The sequence below is a fragment of the Drosophila suzukii genome, chromosome Y, assembly GCF_043229965.1.
Source record: "Drosophila suzukii chromosome Y, CBGP_Dsuzu_IsoJpt1.0, whole genome shotgun sequence".
NCBI classification, from domain to species: domain Eukaryota; kingdom Metazoa; phylum Arthropoda; class Insecta; order Diptera; family Drosophilidae; genus Drosophila; species Drosophila suzukii.
In genome coordinates this window covers 410001-431415 of record NC_092085.1, presented here as the reverse complement: position 1 = coordinate 431415, position 21415 = coordinate 410001, and the positions used below count along the sequence as shown (strand labels likewise).

Sequence of the window (21415 nt, the reverse complement as noted above, 5' to 3'; positions counted from 1 at the left end):
TATACATATATTTATATAAGTGAATCGTATGGATATGGCTTATAGGTATAATACCTATAAGGCATAACAATGTATAATCTAGCAAGTATACATCGAAATATGAAGGAATTGTATAGATATGGCATATAAATGCCATATAAATAAGAATAAATTGTATATCAATGCAATAAGATATATAAACCTAGTGAGGGGCGGCACTAGTAAATGAATCGTATGGATATGGCTTATAGGTATAATACCTATAAGGCATAATAATGTATAATATAATAAATATACATTAAAATATGATTGAATTATATAGATATGGCATATAATTGCCATATACTTAAGAATACATGGTAAAATTTACCTGTGTATCACTGAAACACGATATATAAACCTAGTGAGGGTGACGCTAGTACTGTAAACATGCTTTTAGAAGATCATGGGTCCAAAAACTACTATAGGGAGGTGGTCGTTGGCGGGCCCCTCCTCGTATTGGTCAAAACTTATGTTATGCGTATGCATATGATTTTGTCAATACTATAAAGAAAACTTGTTTTGTACATACAAAACTAAATGAATTATATGGATATTGAAAAATAAATGGCATTATATCCATATAATGAAAATATACTTGTATTCTCTTATTATAAGAGAGAATACCATATGGGTGGTTGGCAAAGAGAATTGAAAATACCCGAATTGAAGATATTGGGTTCAAAAACTACTATAGGGTGGTGTAGCAAATAAAGTTAAGACCATATATCCATATAATGGATATACACATGTATTCTCTTATTATAAGAAAGAATACCATATGGTTGGTTGGTAAAGATAATTGAAAATACCCGAATTGAAGATTACGGGTTCAAAAACTATTATATGGTGATGTAGCAAATAAAATGAAGATGATATATCCATATAATGGAATTATATGTGTATTCTCTTATTATAAGAGAGAGTTTCAAATGGTTTGGTGGCAAAGACAATTGAAAATACCCGAATTAAAGATAATGGGTCCAAAAACTACTATAGGATGGTCAATGGGCCGGCCATCTCCTATTGACAATAGTCGGTAGATAAGATATTATCCGTCAAATTTGTTTCTGTGTTCATTTATGAATATGGGACTTGGCTCCGCGGTTAATATTTTAAGCCCAAGATAATAAAGTCGAAACAAAGGCCAAGTGTTTCTATTATACATAGAATAACAAATTGTTTCCCAATTTTATCGTTAATTAATCCTATTTAAAACAAAAAGAGGCAGGATTGCTAGATATACATTGTAAATGTATATTTGACCTTTCTGCCTCTATCTTAACTATTTAATATTAGTTTACACAAAAAAAGGCGTAAAAGCGAATTATAAATATATTTTATTATTAAAGTACATATCATATATGCGCTCGGTTTTATATTATATATTACCAAAGAGTCTATATGAATATATACAGATAAATTTTAAATTTATCATCAAAATACAAATGATTTAACTCAATATTATATATTGGTTAAACAAAAATTGTACATGTGTGGATACAATAATGACGTATGTCGAACAAAAATGATATTTTAGAATGAAATATGCATATATAAAGAAAATATTATTACATATTACAAAATATTGTGTTTTAAAGAAGATAAGATATTTCTTTTTTTTAAACATCAATAATTAAAAAACTTGTTATTATTAGTGGCGAAACAAGTATATATTGAAAACAAACGTATACGAATGCTATATAAAAATGGCCGTATTCGATAGAAAACAATCTATAAAATTTATATTGCTAATTTCTATTCAAAAATATGAATGAAATATGAATAAAAACATTATTCTGGTTGATCCTGCCAGTAGTTATATGCTTGTCTCAAAGATTAAGCCATGCATGTCTAAGTACACACGAATTAAAAGTGAAACCGCAAAAGGCTCATTATATCAGTTATGGTTCCTTAGATCGTTAACAGTTACTTGGATAACTGTGGTAATTCTAGAGCTAATACATGCAATTAAAACATGAACCTTATGGGACATGTGCTTTTATTAGGCTAAAACCAAGCGATCGCAAGATCGTTATATTGGTTGAACTCTAGATAACATGCAGATCGTATGGTCTTGTACCGACGACAGATCTTTCAAATGTCTGCCCTATCAACTTTTGATGGTAGTATCTAGGACTACCATGGTTGCAACGGGTAACGGGGAATCAGGGTTCGATTCCGGAGAGGGAGCCTGAGAAACGGCTACCACATCTAAGGAAGGCAGCAGGCGCGTAAATTACCCACTCCCAGCTCGGGGAGGTAGTGACGAAAAATAACAATACAGGACTCATATCCGAGGCCCTGTAATTGGAATGAGTACACTTTAAATCCTTTAACAAGGACCAATTGGAGGGCAAGTCTGGTGCCAGCAGCCGCGGTAATTCCAGCTCCAATAGCGTATATTAAAGTTGTTGCGGTTAAAACGTTCGTAGTTGAACTTGTGCTTCATACGGGTAGTACAACTTACAATTGTGGTTAGTACTATACCTTTATGTATGTAAGCGTATTACCGGTGGAGTTCTTACATGTGCTTAGATACTTGTATTTTTTCATATGTTCCTCCTATTTAAAAACCTGCATTAGTGCTCTTAAACGAGTGTTATTGTGGGCCGGTACAATTACTTTGAACAAATTAGAGTGCTTAAAGCAGGCTTCAAATTTTTTTTTTTTTTTTTTTTGGTTTGAATATATATATTTACGTCTGCCCTAGTGGGCAATAAATTAAATTTTGTGGCAATAAATTCAGTGTTAGTTTACATAAAGCTTATGTAGTGAGGAGTATTAGTGGAAATATGTGGGGGTGTATTACATGTGTTTGCGTGTATGTAATTGCATCATTTAGGGGACCCTGAACGGCAGGTCCGTGGGGTGTCGTCTTTTTAATCGGCGAGGTTCAACGTCGAGCACTCTGGAAGCGAGTGGGTTTGGGTGGTCTTCTATTTTGTCTAGGTGCCGTCTGCTGCGTTTAGCTGCCTCTTCTACCACTGTGGGGAGCTTAAGATCCCTCCTAATTGTGGTGTTTCTCACGTAAAAAGGGGCATTTAAAATTTGGCGTAGTATTCTGTTTTCGACTCTTTCTAATTTCTTAAGGTTTGAGATAGCTGCAGTGCCCCAAAGCTCTATGCCATATGTCCATGTTGGTTTTAAGATGCTGTTATATAGCAGTAATTTGTTTTTAGTTGATAATTTACTCCTTCTTTGTAGTAGCCACCACATTTGTCTGTTTTTTAGCATCAAGAGTTTTGCTTTGCCCACGATATGTTCCTTCCACGTTAGTTTAGAATCCAGGGTCAGACCCAGATATTTTGCAGTGAGCTGTTGCGGGATGGCTGCTCCGTTCAGCATAACCGGTGCGGATATACCTGGTCGTAAGGAGAAAGATATATTCGTTGACTTCTCTGCATTTATGATGACGTTCCATCTTTTAAGCCACGGTTCTATGTTTAACAGAGCTTGCTGCAGGCCTTGCACAGCCAGTGGCAGGGAGTCTGCGGAGACTAAAAACGCCGTGTCGTCAGCATATGTACAGGTCATGTTGAGACTACCCGTGGGAATGGGCATATCCGCGGTGTATATTGAGTACAATATTGGGCTGAGTACACTGCCTTGGGGGACTCCAGCGGCCACTTCGTGGATGGGCGACTCCTGCTGGTTACATCTTACATAAAACCTTCTGTTTTCAAGATAGTCTTTCAAAAGTAGGTAATGAGGAGTAGGCAGGGTGTGCTTTAATTTATACAAAAGGCCCTGGTGCCAGACTCTGTCGAAAGCTTGCCTGACGTCTAAGAATGCTGCAGAGCAGAACCTTTTAGACTCGAAGGAGTCTAAAATGCAGCTCACTACCCTGTGGCACTGTTGAATGGTCCCGTGAGCTCGCCTGAAGCCAAATTGGTGATCTGGGATGATATGTTTTTCATCTAGCACAGGCATCAATCTCCTCAGGAATAATTTTTCCAAGATTTTGGAGAGGATTGGCAGCAGACTGATGGGCCTGTAAGATCCCAGTTCGGCCTCAGGCTTACCTGGTTTGGGGATGACAATAATCTCTGCACATTTCCATTGTGTTGGGAAATGGCCGAGTCTTAGACTTTGGTTCATGATGAACTTCAAGTTTTCAATGCAGTTCGGCGGCATAAGCTTCAGAGCAGTGGCGTCTAGACGATCATATCCAGGAGACTTTGTTGGTTTGAGTGATGTTAACTCCTCCTTTATTTCCTCACAGTCGATTTCTGGAATGGGCAAGTCCATGGGACAAGCCACATCCAGGAAATGAAGGGTCTCTTGATGGTCCACTGGGTCGCACAGGTCGAATGGCTGGAAACTACTCCTTAAGTGGTCGGCAAAGGCGTTTGCTTTTTCCTGGTTTGAGCGACACCAGGCTCCAGTCGATGATTTTATAGGAGCTATCCTCCGTGTGGGTCGCTTCAAATACTTAGTTGCGTTCCAAAGCTTGTGGTCTGCACTACAGGGTTCAAGGTCCGCGAGGTAGGCTTCTAGAGACTTGCTTTTTAGGTCTAGGAGCATCCTGTTAAGGTCTTTACAAGCCCTGTTGTAGATGGTTTTGTCCGACCGTCTTCTACTTAACTGCCAGACCCTCCTCAAACGCCGTTTTTCGCTTACCTTTGTTGCCAGCTCGGTTGACCAGAGATAGTTGTCTCTTTGGCCTCTGGTGTGCACCGTTCGTGTAGTTTCAACGTCCGGGGTGGCGATGCTTGCTGCCAGGTGGACCTGTCTGGTGAGGTACTCCACCGCTTCGTCGATGTCTATCGGACTTTCTAGTACTGGCTGGGGGTCTACATGATTTTCTAGCCAAGATTTAAAAATCGGGATGTTTGTATTCCGTCTGATGAGCTTGACTGCCGTTGGATTTCTCAGATAGGAGTTGCTATATAAAATCTTGACCATGCTGTGATCCGATGCAAGATCATGGCATGCAGCCGTAGATACTTTTGTGGGGTCAATTCCTCTGCTAAATGCAAAGTCCAAGAGGTCCGGAATCTTGGCTGGGTCGGTGGGCCAGTAGGTAGGCTCTCCAGTTGAGTAGACGGTGCAACCCAGTGCCCTGATGCATCTGAGAAGTGTGCTTCCTTTCGGGTTGACGGTCCGTGATCCCCACCAAGTATGTTTTGCGTTGAAGTCGCCTCCGATTAAGAATCTAGGACCCAGATTCAATAGTACGTCAGACAGATCAGTTTGGCTCAATGTGTATCTTGGAGGGAGGTATGCGGAGGCGATGGTAATTTTGCCTAGCGACGTTATGAGGTGGATTTTCGCACACTGCATCCATTCCAGTTGTACGGGCTCGAGCTCCTCGTATTGAATGCCGCGTCTGATGATAATAGAGGCTCCTCCACGTATCCGGTCGCCAGGGTGCAATGCGTTGATTATTTCGTAGCCGGGAATGGTAAAGTGGGATCTGGTGGTGAAGTGTGTCTCGGACACGAGTAAGATGTCTACTTGGTTAGTCTTTATATAATGTTCGACCTCAGGCTTGCTCGTAGCCAAGCCGTTCGCATTCCATATTATAAGTTGGGTGTTTATGGACATTTAAGATTGTTCTGATTGGAGAGCATTGTCATCACTAAGTTTTGGAACTGATTGAACATGGAATTCATCATTGATTCCATTCTGCGCATCATTCTCTCCTCCAAGGCATCAAGGGGGGACTGGCCATTATTGTCGAGGTTTTCAGCCGCTCCAGCCCTAGCAACGTTGGCGTAACTGAATTTCTGATTCCCTGTCTGATTCGCGGCACTGCTCGCTGGGAAATTTGCGCGTGGAGCAGGATTGGATGAAGAAGCAGTTACTGCCTTAGGCTTAGGGCTGAAACGCTTCTTGGCTTCTATGTAGATCCTACAACCGCGGTAGGAGGCGGTGTGATTGTCACCACAATTTCCGCACACAGGTGGGTCTTCCTTTGCCTTCATGCAATTCAGGGAGTCGTGTGATAATCCGCATTTAACACAGACATATTCAAGTTTGCAGTACCTCTTAGTATGCCCGAAAGCTTGGCAGCGGAAGCATTGTACCACCTCATCAAACTTTTTTGGTTCCTCGATGGAGACGACGGCATGGCACAGTCTGTTGATCTCGAAGACTTTCTTGTTTGTTGGAGCTGGTTCAAGGTTAATGAAAAACATCGACAATGGCATTTTAGTTACCCTTGATACTGCATTTTTAGCATCACGCACATTGTGGCCGAGATTCACAAAGGCTTCCTTGACCTCCTCAATTGGTGTAGTGTGGTGTAGTCCCTTAACAACAATGCGGAAAGCTCGCTCTTCCTTAAGTTGGAAGGTACGGAACTCGTATTGACAGTTGTCCAGGTGGGCAACAATTTTTCGGTAAGTGGTGCTGTCCTTCGGCATCAGCCTGATGTTGCCTCTTCCCGTTGCCTTGTAAGAGAAAGTATCGGAATTTACCAATGTGCGCATTTCGTTTAAAAATTCGCCAATGTTTACTACATCCGGGATAAAAATTGGAGGGGGCTTGGGTGCTGTTTTAAGTTCGGTATTATCGACGGTCTTTTCATTGCTGCTCTCTACAGGCAGAGAAGCGAAACGATTTGAGGTGCTAGGACCTATATCCTTCTTTTTGTCTTGATTCACGGCAGCCTTATTCTTTATGGTCTTTTTAGGGAAAATGTAAGGGCGAATTATCTCACCTTCCTCAGGTGACGTGTTGCTTGAGGAGCACGATGAGCTCGGGGTAGGGCTGGGAGATTTTTCCCGTTTCTCCATGATGATTTTCTTTACGCCTCTAATTGACTCTGGCGACCCGGGAGGTAGACTCCTTTTGAGATCTTTTTTTTGCCAAGGGCCTTTTTTGGGTGCGGCTACAGTCGCGTTGTCCACATCCATGCTGCCGGTGTTGCTATTGTCGCCCATGGCGACAGCACCACCAACAAGCACAGCCGGCTAACTGTGTGAGTGAACTATTTATTTCCTTTACCTCTGCTGACAAAAAGTCGACGACGAGGTGTCGCCGAAATGTAGGCAAAAGTATTAGGAGTCGCCGCCCTCTGGCGGAGTGATACAGCGATGAGGTGTCGCCGAATGTATGCTATGAATCCTGAAGTAGTCGCCCTCTGGCGGAATGAAATCAGCTGATTTCCAAAAAACCAACCAATTTGCGGAGACACGAACCGATATAAATTAGTGCAGACGCGAACCGCGCTGCTGTCAAAACGTTATCTAGATAAGGCAGGCGCCACTCGAGAGAGAGCGGCTCTCTTACAACAGTGAAATATGAGTTTTATTGCCGAAATTGGCCTGACACACGGAGCGCCCGAGAGAGCGCCTCTCTCTCAGCACGTCGAATGTTCTCGAATAGTCTGGGGTGGAAAATCGCGATTATGGCCTTCCTACCACCTTTTTCGTGCAGAAAACACACGGAATGATTATGCGAACACAATGCGCGAATATTTATGCTATTTTTAGCAAGGAAAAATGCGTTTTACAGCCGAAATTGGCCCGACACACGGAGCGCCCGAGAGAGCGCCTCTCTCTCAGCACGTCGAATGTTCTCGAACTGTCTGGGGTGGAAAATCGCGGTTTTGGCCTTCCTACCACCTTTTTTGTGCAGAAAACACGCGTAATGATTATGCGAACACAATGCGCGAATATTTATGCTATTTTTAGCAAGGAAAAACGCGTTTTACTGCCGAAATTGACCTGTCACACGGAGCGCTCGAAAAACACGTCTGCTCTCCAGAGCATTTGACTGACAACTGAGGCTTCAAATGCCTGAATATTCTGTGCATGGGATAATGAAATAAGACCTCTGTTCTGCTTTCATTGGTTTTCAGATCAAGAGGTAATGATTAATAGAAGCAGTTTGGGGGCATTAGTATTACGACGCGAGAGGTGAAATTCTTGGACCGTCGTAAGACTAACTTAAGCGAAAGCATTTGCCAAAGATGTTTTCATTAATCAAGAACGAAAGTTAGAGGTTCGAAGGCGATCAGATACCGCCCTAGTTCTAACCATAAACGATGCCAGCTAGCAATTGGGTGTAGCTACTTTTATGGCTCTCTCAGTCGCTTCCCGGGAAACCAAAGCTTTTGGGCTCCGGGGGAAGTATGGTTGCAAAGCTGAAACTTAAAGGAATTGACGGAAGGGCACCACCAGGAGTGGAGCCTGCGGCTTAATTTGACTCAACACGGGAAAACTAACCAGGTCCGAACATAAGTGTGTAAGACAGATTGATAGCTCTTTCTCGAATCTATGGGTGGTGGTGCATGGCCGTTCTTAGTTCGTGGAGTGATTTGTCTGGTTAATTCCGATAACGAACGAGACTCAAATATATTAAATAGATATCTTCAGGATTATGGTGTTGAAGCTTATATAGCCTTCATTCATGGTGGCAGTAAAATGTTTATTGTGTTTGAATGTGTTTATATAAGTGGAGCCGTACCTGTTGGTTTGTCCCATTATAAGGACACTAGCTTCTTAAATGGACAAATTGCGTCTAGCAATAATGAGATTGAGCAATAACAGGTCTGTGATGCCCTTAGATGTCCTGGGCTGCACGCGCGCTACAATGAAAGTATCAACGTGTATTTCCTAGACCGAGAGGTCCGGGTAAACCGCTGAACCACTTTCATGCTTGGGATTGTGAACTGAAACTGTTCACATGAACTTGGAATTCCCAGTAAGTGTGAGTCATTAACTCGCATTGATTACGTCCCTGCCCTTTGTACACACCGCCCGTCGCTACTACCGATTGAATTATTTAGTGAGGTCTCCGGACGTGATCACTGTGACGCCTTGTGTGTTACGGTTGTTTCGCAAAAGTTGACCGAACTTGATTATTTAGAGGAAGTAAAAGTCGTAACAAGGTTTCCGTAGGTGAACCTGCGGAAGGATCATTATTGTTTAATATCCTTACCGTTAATAAAAAAATTTGTTTTTATTATAATAACATTATTATAGTAATACAAATAAAATATTAAATTGCCAAAAATATGATCTATATATATAGATCAAATACAATTTCGAAAAAGCAAGTCGAAATATAATAATTGTAATAAGAAATATATAATATATAAATATATTATTGCAATAAATAAGAGAAATAAATAAGCAAGAAAGCGAAAGCAAACAAATAACAAATTCGAACAAGCAAATCGAAATTATTTGATATTATTATTATATTGTATATTAAATGCAATTAATAAAACACTGTGTGTATATGGACCATAATATACACGCGTTGCGATATGTATTGTTCATCTCAGTTATGCGCATACATTGGATAATGCAACAACCTAAAATGTACAATGTTGTACCTGATTAATACAGGTTAATGTTTTATATAAATTTCAATATATATCGCTAAAAAGTATTTAATACCGTAAATGCCATTAAAAAAATACTTGATATATTATTGGTTATATGAAACTAAGACATTTCGCAGCATTCGTTTTAGGTATAAAAATAAATTTATTGAAGGAATTGATATATGCCAGTAAAATGGTGTATTTTTAATTTCTTTCAATAAAAACATATATGACAAAATTAACAAACCGATATATAAAACTCTAAGCGGTGGATCACTCGGCTCATGGGTCGATGAAGAACGCAGCAAACTGTGCGTCATCGTGTGAACTGCAGGACACATGAACATCGACATTTTGAACGCATATCGCAGTCCATGCTGTTATGTACTTTAATTAATTTTATAGTGCTGCTTGGACTACATATGGTTGAGGGTTGTAAGACTATGCTAATTAAGTTGTTTATACAAATTTTATAATGAAATTTTATAAGCATATGGTATATTATTGGATAATAATAATTTAATTATTTTATTCATAATATTAACAAATATATGAAAAACATTATCTCACATTAGTAAATTAATTTGAATGTGAAAAACGAAGAGAAATATTTTCTTTTTCAATCAAATAATACTGAGAAATGTCTAGCATAAAAAATTTATCTAGAATTGTCTCTTATTAACGATTAGAAAATAGAAAGCCGTTGACTATATTATTATTCTTCGTTGATTCGTTAGACCAAACAAATGCCATACAAATATATATATATATAAATATAACGAATTTAATAAAATGTTTTATCATTATATATAAAGAATTAATTGCAAATAAAAGTTATACACAACCTCAACTCATATGGGACTACCCCCTGAATTTAAGCATATTAATTAGGGGAGGAAAAGAAACTAACCAGGATTTTCTTAGTAGCGGCGAGCGAAAAGAAATCAGTTCAGCACTAAGTCACTTTGTCTATATGGCAAATGTGAGATGCAGTGTATGGAGCGTCAATATTCTAGTATGAGAAATTAACGATTTAAGTCCTTCTTAAATGAGGCCATTTACCCATAGAGGGTGCCAGGCCCGTATAACGTTAATGATTACTAGATGATGTTTCCAAAGAGTCGTGTTGCTTGATAGTGCAGCACTAAGTGGGTGGTAAACTCCATCTAAAACTAAATATAACCATGAGACCGATAGTAAACAAGTACCGTGAGGGAAAGTTGAAAAGAACTCTGAATAGAGAGTTAAACAGTACGTGAAACTGCTTAGAGGTTAAGCCCGATGAACCTGAATATCCGTTATGGAAAATTCATCATTAAAATTGTAATATTTAAACAATATTATGATAATAGTGTGCATTTTTTCCATATAAGGACATTGTAATCTATTAGCATACAAAATTTATCATAAAATATAACTTATAGTTTATTCAAATTAATTTGCTTGCATTTTAACACAGAATAAATGTTATTAATTTGATAAAGTGCTGATAGATTTATATGAATACAGTGCGTTAATTTTTCGGAATTATATAATGGCATAATTATCATTGATTTTTGTGTTTATTATATGCACTTGTATGATTAACAATGCGAAAGATTCAGGATACCTTCGGGACCCGTCTTGAAACACGGACCAAGGAGTCTAACATATGTGCAAGTTATTGGGATATAAACCTAATAGCGTAATTAACTTGACTAATAATGGGATTAGTTTTTTAACTATTTATAGCTAATTAACACAATCCCGGGGCGTTCTATATAGTTATGTATAATGATATTTATATTATTTATGCCTCTAACTGGAACGTACCTTGAGCATATATGCTGTGACCCGAAAGATGGTGAACTATACTTGATCAGGTTGAAGTCAGGGGAAACCCTGATGGAAGACCGAAACAGTTCTGACGTGCAAATCGATTGTCAGAATTGAGTATAGGGGCGAAAGACCAATCGAACCATCTAGTAGCTGGTTCCTTCCGAAGTTTCCCTCAGGATAGCTGGTGCATTTTAATGTTATATAAAATAATCTTATCTGGTAAAGCGAATGATTAGAGGCCTTAGGGTCGAAACGATCTTAACCTATTCTCAAACTTTAAATGGGTAAGAACCTTAACTTTCTTGATATGAAGTTCAAGGTTATGATATAATGTGCCCAGTGGGCCACTTTTGGTAAGCAGAACTGGCGCTGTGGGATGAACCAAACGTAATGTTACGGTGCCCAAATTAACAACTCATGCAGATACCATGAAAGGCGTTGGTTGCTTAAAACAGCAGGACGGTGATCATGGAAGTCGAAATCCGCTAAGGAGTGTGTAACAACTCACCTGCCGAAGCAACTAGCCCTTAAAATGGATGGCGCTTAAGTTGTATACCTATACATTACCGCTAAAGTAGATGATTTATATTACTTGTGATATAAATTTTGAAACTTTAGTGAGTAGGAAGGTACAATGGTATGCGTAGAAGTGTTTGGCGCAAGCCTGCATGGAGCTGCCATTGGTACAGATCTTGGTGGTAGTAGCAAATAATCGAATGAGACCTTGGAGGACTGAAGTGGAGAAGGGTTTCGTGTGAACAGTGGTTGATCACGAGTTAGTCGGTCCTAAGTTCAAGGCGAAAGCCGAAAATTTTCAAGTAAAACACAAATGCCATACAAATATATTATATTATATAAATCAAGCTAATTAATATACTTGAATAATTTTGAACGAAAGGGAATACGGTTCCAATTCCGTAACCTGTTGAGTATCCGTTTGTTATTAAATATGGGCCTCGTGCTCATCCTGGCAACAGGAACGACCATAAAGAAGCCGTCGAGAGATATCGGAAGAGTTTTCTTTTCTGTTTTATAGCCGTACTACCATGGAAGTCTTTCGCAGAGAGATATGGTAGATGGGCTAGAAGAGCATGACATATACTGTTGTGTCGATATTTTCTCCTCGGACCTTGAAAATTTATGGTGGGGACACGCAAACTTCTCAACAGGCCGTACCAATATCCGCAGCTGGTCTCCAAGGTGAAGAGTCTCTAGTCGATAGAATAATGTAGGTAAGGGAAGTCGGCAAATTAGATCCGTAACTTCGGGATAAGGATTGGCTCTGAAGATTGAGATAGTCGGGCTTGATTGGGAAACAATAACATGGTTTATGTGCTCGTTCTGGGTAAATAGAGTGTCTGGCATTTATGTTGGTCACTTGTTCCCCGGATAGTTTAGTTACGTAGCCAATTGTGGAACTTTCTTGCTAAAATTTTTAAGAATACTAATTGGGTTAAACCAATTAGTTCTTATTAATTATAACGATTATCAATTAACAATCAATTCAGAACTGGCACGGACTTGGGGAATCCGACTGTCTAATTAAAACAAAGCATTGTGATGGCCCTAGCGGGTGTTGACACAATGTGATTTCTGCCCAGTGCTCTGAATGTCAAAGTGAAGAAATTCAAGTAAGCGCGGGTCAACGGCCAAATGCCTCGTCATCTAATTAGTGACGCGCATGAATGGATTAACGAGATTCCTACTGTCCCTATCTACTATCTAGCGAAACCACAGCCAAGGGAACGGGCTTGGAATAATTAGCGGGGAAAGAAGACCCTTTTGAGCTTGACTCTAATCTGGCAGTGTAAGGAGACATAAGAGGTGTAGAATAAGTGGGAGATATTAGACTTCGGTTTGGTATCGCCAATGAAATACCACTACTCTTATTGTTTCCTTACTTACTTGATTAAATGGAACGTGTATCATTTCCTAGCCATTATACGGATATATTTATTATATCTTATGGTATTGGGTTTTGATGCAAGCTTCTTGATCAAAGTATCACGAGTTTGTTATATAATCGCAAACAAATTCTTTAATAAAACGGTGCATTTATGTATTTTTGATTTGAAAATTTGGAATAACTCCAATTACTCAGGTATGATCCAATTCAAGGACATTGCCAGGTAGGGAGTTTGACTGGGGCGGTACATCTCTCAAATAATAACGGAGGTGTCCCAAGGCCAGCTCAGTGCGGACAGAAACCACACATAGAGCAAAAGGGCAAATGCTGACTTGATCTCGGTGTTCAGTACACACAGGGACAGCAAAAGCTCGGCCTATCGATCCTTTTGGTTTAAAGAGTTTTTAACAAGAGGTGTCAGAAAAGTTACCATAGGGATAACTGGCTTGTGGCGGCCAAGCGTTCATAGCGACGTCGCTTTTTGATCCTTCGATGTCGGCTCTTCCTATCATTGTGAAGCAAAATTCACCAAGCGTTGGATTGTTCACCCATGCAAGGGAACGTGAGCTGGGTTTAGACCGTCGTGAGACAGGTTAGTTTTACCCTACTAATGACAAAACGTTGTTGCGACAGCATTCCTGCGTAGTACGAGAGGAACCGCAGGTACGGACCAATGGCACAATACTTGTTCGAGCGAACAGTGGTATGACGCTACGTCCGTTGGATTATGCCTGAACGCCTCTAAGGTCGTATCCGTGCTGGACTGCAATGATAAATAAGGGGCAATTTGCATTGTATGGCTTCTAAACCATTTAAAGTTTATAATTTACTTTATAAACGACAATGGATGTGATGCCAATGTAATTTGTAACATAGTAAATTGGGAGGATCTTTGATCACCTGATGCCGCGCTAGTTACATATAAAAGCATTATTTAATACAATGACAAAGCCTAGAATCAATTGTAAACGACTTTTGTAACAGGCAAGGTGTTGTAAGTGGTTGAGCAGCTGCCATACTGCGATCCACTGAAGCTTATCCTTTGCTTGATGATTCGATAATAAAGATGTTGCAAGCGGCATAATAATTTATGCTTGCTTGCAACGGCGCGCCACTTTGTGGTTAGCAAAAGGTCTAGTAATATAAGAGACCTATAAAAAAATCAATATATTATTATAAATAAATATTGAACAAACAAAATGCATCGTCATCTTTATTAGTGACGCGATGATAAAGTGGCAAACATATTCCATGTATAAATATTCCTATGGTATTTTGATAATGCAAGTAAAGAGGACATATATAAAAGTAAGTATATGTTCCTCCAATGGTAGCAGCGGTTGGTTGGTTGGTGTCTGCTCCTCTTATTGTTCAAAACTTATGTTATGGTAGCAAGTCTGTATCGTCATATTATTAGTGACGCGAAAAATTAGTGGCAAACAATATTCGATGTATAAATATTCCTATGGTATTAATATTCAAATGAAGAGACCATTTAAATAAAGAGGACATATATAAAAGTAAGTATATGTTCCTCCAATGGTAGCAGCGGTTGGTTGGTTGGTGTCTGCTCCTCTTATTGTTCAAAACTTATGTTATGGTAGCAAGTCTGTATCGTCATATTATAAGTGACGCGAAAAATTAATGGCAAACATATTCGATGTATATAAATATTCCTATGGTATTCAAATTCAAGTAAAGAGACCATTAAAGTACAGAGAGAGGCCATATAATAAGTAAGTATATGTTCCTCCAATGGTAGCAGTGGTTGGTTGGTTGGTTGGTTGGCGGCTGCTCCTCTTATTGTTCAAAACTTATGTTATGGTAGCAAGTCTGTATCGTCATATTATAAGTGACGCGAAAAATTAGTGGCAAACATATTCGATGTATAAATATTCCTATGGTATTGAAATTCAAATAAAGAGACCATTAAAATAAAGAGGACATATATAAAAGTAAGTAATGGTAGCGGCGGTTGGTTGGTTGGCGGCTGCTCTTATTGTTCAAAACTTATGTTATCAATATGAGTTTGGCAATACAATAAAGAAGACCAATCTAATCCATATAAGACTAAATGGATTATATGGATATGCTTAGGAAACCCATATATTAATAAAAAAAAATTTATGTATAGAAAATTATACATATATGTATTTATATAAATGAATCGTATGGATATGGCTTATAGTAGATATAATACCTTTAAGGCATATTAATGTATAATATAGTAAATATATATACGTTGAAATATAAATGCATTTTTATATATATGGCAGCATATAAGTGTCATATGAAAAATAATAGAGTTTACCCATATATCACTGAAATGAGATATATAAACCTAGTGAGGGGCGGCACTAGTGAATGAATCGTATAGATATGGCTTACAGGTATAATACCTATATGTCATAATATGGTTTAATATTATAAATATACATTTAAATATGAATGAATTGTATAGATATGGCTTTTAAATGCCATATGCATAAGAATAAATAGAATGATTAACACTTATATCACTGAAATAAGATATAAAAACCTAGTGAAGGGTGGCACTAGTACTGTAAACATGATTTTGGCAGAGCTCGGGGTAAAAAACTACTATAGGGAGGTGGTCGTTGGCGGGCCCCTCCTCGTATTGGTCAAAACCTATGTTATACATATGAGGTTGTCAATACTATAAAGAACGCCAAGCATATCCATATAAATGTATGGATATGCATACAAATCCATACAAAAGTGAAAAAAAATAATGTATTGAAAAATATACATATATTTATATAAGTGAATCGTATGGATATGTCTTATAGGTATAATACCTATAAGGCATAACAATGTATAATCTAGCAAATATACATCGAAATATGCAGGAATTGTATAGATATGGCATATAAATGCCATATACATAAGAATAAATTGTATATCAATGCAATAAGATATATAAACCTAGTGAGGGGCGGCACTAGTAAATGAATCGTATGGATATGGCTTATAGGTATAATACCTATAAGGCATAATAATGTATAATATAATAAATATACATTAAAACATGATTGAATTATATAGATATGGCATATAAATGCCATATACTTAAGAATAAATGGTAAAATTTACCCGTATATCACTTAAACACGATATATAAACCTAGTGAGGGTGACGCTAGTACTGTAAACATGCTTTTGGAAGATAATGGGTCCAAAAACTACTATAGGGAGGTGGTCGTTGGCGGGCCCCTCCTCGTATTGGTCAAAACCTATGTTATGCATATAAGTTTGTCAATACTATTAAGACCGCCAAGCATATCCATATAAATGTATGGATATGCATAAAAATCCATACAAAAGTGAAAAAAAATAATGTATTGAAAAATATACATATATTTATATAAGTGAATCGTATGGATATGGCTTATAGGTATAATACCTATAAGGCATAACAATGTATAATCTAGCAAGTATACATCGAAATATGAAGGAATTGTATAGATATGGCATATAAATGCCATATACATAAGAATAAATTGTATATCAATGCAATAAGATATATAAACCTAGTGAGGGGCGGCACTAGTAAATGAATCGTATGGATATGGCTTATAGGTATAATACCTATAAGGCATAATAATGTATAATATAATAAATATACATTAAAACATGATTGAATTATATAGATATGGCATATAAATGCCATATACTTAAGAATAAATGGTAAAATTTACCCGTATATCACTGAAACACGATATATAAACCTAGTGAGGGTGACACTAGTACTGTAAACATGCTTTTAGAAGATCATGGGTCCAAAAACTACTATAGGGAGGTGGTCGTTGGCGGGCCCCTCCTCGTATTGGTCAAAACCTATGTTATGCATATAAGTTTGTCAATACTATTAAGACCGCCAAGCATATCCATATAAATGTATGGATATGCATAAAAATCCATACAAAAGTGAAAAAAAATAATGTATTGAAAAATATACATATATTTATATAAGTGAATCGTATGGATATGGCTTATAGGTATAATACCTATAAGGCATAACAATGTATAATCTAGCAAGTATACATCGAAATATGAAGGAATTGTATAGATATGGCATATAAATGTCATATAAATAAGAATAAATTGTATATCAATGCAATAAGATATATAAACCTAGTGAGGGGCGGCACTAGTAAATGAATCGTATGGATATGGCTTATAGGTATAATACCTATAAGGCATAATAATGTATAATATAATAAATATACATTAAAATATGATTGAATTATATAGATATGGCATATAAATGCCATATACTTAAGAATAAATGGTAAAATTTACCCGTATATCACTGAAACACGATATATAAACCTAGTGAGGGTGACACTAGTACTGTAAACATGCTTTTAGAAGATCATGGGTCCAAAAACTACTATAGGGAGGTGGTCGTTGGCGGGCCTCTCCTCGTATTGGTCAAAACCTATGTTATGCATATAAGTTTGTCAATACTATTAAGACCGCCAAGCATATCCATATAAATGTATGGATATGCATAAAAATCCATACAAAAGTGAAAAAAATAATGTATTAAAAAATATACATATATTTATATAAGTGAATCGTATGGATATGGCTTATAGGTATAATACCTATAAGGCATAACAATGTATAATCTAGCAAATATACATCGAAATATGCAGGAATTGTATAGATATGGCATATAAATGCCATATAAATAAGAATAAATTGTATATCAATGCAATAAGATATATAAACCTAGTGAGGGGCGGCACTAGTAAATGAATCGTATGGATATGGCTTATAGGTATAATACCTATAAGGCATAATAATGTATAATATAATAAATATACATTAAAATATGATTGAATTATATAGATATGGCATATAAATGCCATATACTTAAGAATAAATGGTAAAATTTACCCGTATATCACTGAAACACGATATATAAACCTAGTGAGGGTGACACTAGTACTGTAAACATGCTTTTAGAAGATCATGGGTCCAAAAACTACTATAGGGAGGTGGTCGTTGGCGGGCCCCTCCTCGTATTGGTCAAAACCTATGTTATGCATATAAGTTTGTCAATACTATTAAGACCGCCAAGCATATCCATATAAATGTATGGATATGCATAAAAATCCATACAAAAGTGAAAAAAAATAATGTATTGAAAAATATACATATATTTATATAAGTGAATCGTATGGATATGTCTTATAGGTATAATACCTATAAGGCATAACAATGTATAATCTAGCAAATATACATCGAAATATGCAGGAATTGTATAGATATGGCATATAAATGCCATATACATAAGAATAAATTGTATATCAATGCAATAAGATATATAAACCTAGTGAGGGGCGGCACTAGTAAATGAATCGTATGGATATGGCTTATAGGTATAATACCTATAAGGCATAATAATGTATAATATAATAAATATACATTAAAACATGATTGAATTATATAGATATGGCATATAAATGCCATATACTTAAGAATAAATGGTAAAATTTACCCGTATATCACTTAAACACGATATATAAACCTAGTGAGGGTGACGCTAGTACTGTAAACATGCTTTTGGAAGATAATGGGTCCAAAAACTACTATAGGGAGGTGGTCGTTGGCGGGCCCCTCCTCGTATTGGTCAAAACCTATGTTATGCATATAAGTTTGTCAATACTATTAAGACCGCCAAGCATATCCATATAAATGTATGGATATGCATAAAAATCCATACAAAAGTGAAAAAAAATAATGTATTGAAAAATATACATATATTTATATAAGTGAATCGTATGGATATGGCTTATAGGTATAATACCTATAAGGCATAACAATGTATAATCTAGCAAGTATACATCGAAATATGAAGGAATTGTATAGATATGGCATATAAATGCCATATACATAAGAATAAATTGTATATCAATGCAATAAGATATATAAACCTAGTGAGGGGCGGCACTAGTAAATGAATCGTATGGATATGGCTTATAGGTATAATACCTATAAGGCATAATAATGTATAATATAATAAATATACATTAAAACATGATTGAATTATATAGATATGGCATATAAATGCCATATACTTAAGAATAAATGGTAAAATTTACCCGTATATCACTGAAACACGATATATAAACCTAGTGAGGGTGACACTAGTACTGTAAACATGCTTTTAGAAGATCATGGGTCCAAAAACTACTATAGGGAGGTGGTCGTTGGCGGGCCCCTCCTCGTATTGGTCAAAACCTATGTTATGCATATAAGTTTGTCAATACTATTAAGACCGCCAAGCATATCCATATAAATGTATGGATATGCATAAAAATCCATACAAAAGTGAAAAAAAATAATGTATTGAAAAATATACATATATTTATATAAGTGAATCGTATGGATATGGCTTATAGGTATAATACCTATAAGGCATAACAATGTATAATCTAGCAAGTATACATCGAAATATGAAGGAATTGTATAGATATGGCATATAAATGCCATATAAATAAGAATAAATTGTATATCAATGCAATAAGATATATAAACCTAGTGAGGGGCGGCACTAGTAAATGAATCGTATGGATATGGCTTATAGGTATAATACCTATAAGGCATAATAATGTATAATATAATAAATATACATTAAAATATGATTGAATTATATAGATATGGCATATAAATGCCATATACTTAAGAATAAATGGTAAAATTTACCCGTATATCACTGAAACACGATATATAAACCTAGTGAGGGTGACACTAGTACTGTAAACATGCTTTTAGAAGATCATGGGTCCAAAAACTACTATAGGGAGGTGGTCGTTGGCGGGCCTCTCCTCGTATTGGTCAAAACCTATGTTATGCATATAAGTTTGTCAATACTATTAAGACCGCCAAGCATATCCATATAAATGTATGGATATGCATAAAAATCCATACAAAAGTGAAAAAAATAATGTATTAAAAAATATACATATATTTATATAAGTGAATCGTATGGATATGGCTTATAGGTATAATACCTATAAGGCATAACAATGTATAATCTAGCAAATATACATCGAAATATGCAGGAATTGTATAGATATGGCATATAAATGCCATATAAATAAGAATAAATTGTATATCAATGCAATAAGATATATAAACCTAGTGAGGGGCGGCACTAGTAAATGAATCGTATGGATATGGCTTATAGGTATAATACCTATAAGGCATAATAATGTATAATATAATAAATATACATTAAAATATGATTGAATTATATAGATATGGCATATAAATGCCATATACTTAAGAATAAATGGTAAAATTTACCCGTATATCACTGAAACACGATATATAAACCTAGTGAGGGTGACACTAGTACTGTAAACATGCTTTTAGAAGATCATGGGTCCAAAAACTACTATAGGGAGGTGGTCGTTGGCGGGCCCCTCCTCGTATTGGTCAAAACCTATGTTATGCATATAAGTTTGTCAATACTATTAAGACCGCCAAGCATATCCATATAAATGTATGGATATGCATAAAAATCCATACAAAAGTGAAAAAAAATAATGTATTAAAAAATATACATATATTTATATAAGTGAATCGTATGGATATGGCTTATAGGTATAATACCTATAAGGCATAACAATGTATAATCTAGCAAATATACATCGAAATATGCAGGAATTGTATAGATATGGCATATAAATGCCATATAAATAAGAATAAATTGTATATCAATGCAATAAGATATATAAACCTAGTGAGGGGCGGCACTAGTAAATGAATCGTATGGATATGGCTTATAGGTATAATACCTATAAGGCATAATAATGTATAATATAATAAATATACATTAAAATATGATTGAATTATATAGATATGGCATATAAATGCCATATACTTAAGAATAAATGGTAAAATTTACCCGTATATCACTGAAACACGATATATAAACCTAGTGAGGGTGACACTAGTACTGTAAACATGCTTTTAGAAGATCATGGGTCCAAAAACTACTATAGGGAGGTGGTCGTTGGCGGGCCCCTCCTCGTATTGGTCAAAACCTATGTTATGCATATAAGTTTGTCAATACTATTAAGACCGCCAAGCATATCCATATAAATGTATGGATATGCATAAAAATCCATACAAAAGTGAAAAAAAATAATGTATTAAAAAATATACATATATTTATATAAGTGAATCGTATGGATATGGCTTATAGGTATAATACCTATAAGGCATAACAATGTATAATCTAGCAAGTATACATCGAAATATGAAGGAATTGTATAGATATGGCATATAAATGCCATATAAATAAGAATAAATTGTATATCAATGCAATAAGATATATAAACCTAGTGAGGG

At 36.4% G+C, this 21415-nt stretch overlaps 2 non-coding genes across 2 annotated transcripts; both read left to right on the top strand.

The window, feature by feature from the left end:
* Positions 1–9558: 9558 nt before the first annotated feature.
* Positions 9559–9737, top strand: LOC139353838 (5.8S ribosomal RNA). Its single transcript, XR_011604966.1, has one exon. It is a non-coding gene; the product is annotated as a 5.8S ribosomal RNA (ribosomal RNA).
* Positions 9738–10142: 405 nt separating this feature from the next.
* LOC139353812 (large subunit ribosomal RNA) lies at positions 10143–14083 on the top strand. Its single transcript, XR_011604952.1, has one exon. It is a non-coding gene; the product is annotated as a large subunit ribosomal RNA (ribosomal RNA).
* The last annotated feature ends 7332 nt before the right edge of the window (positions 14084–21415 follow it).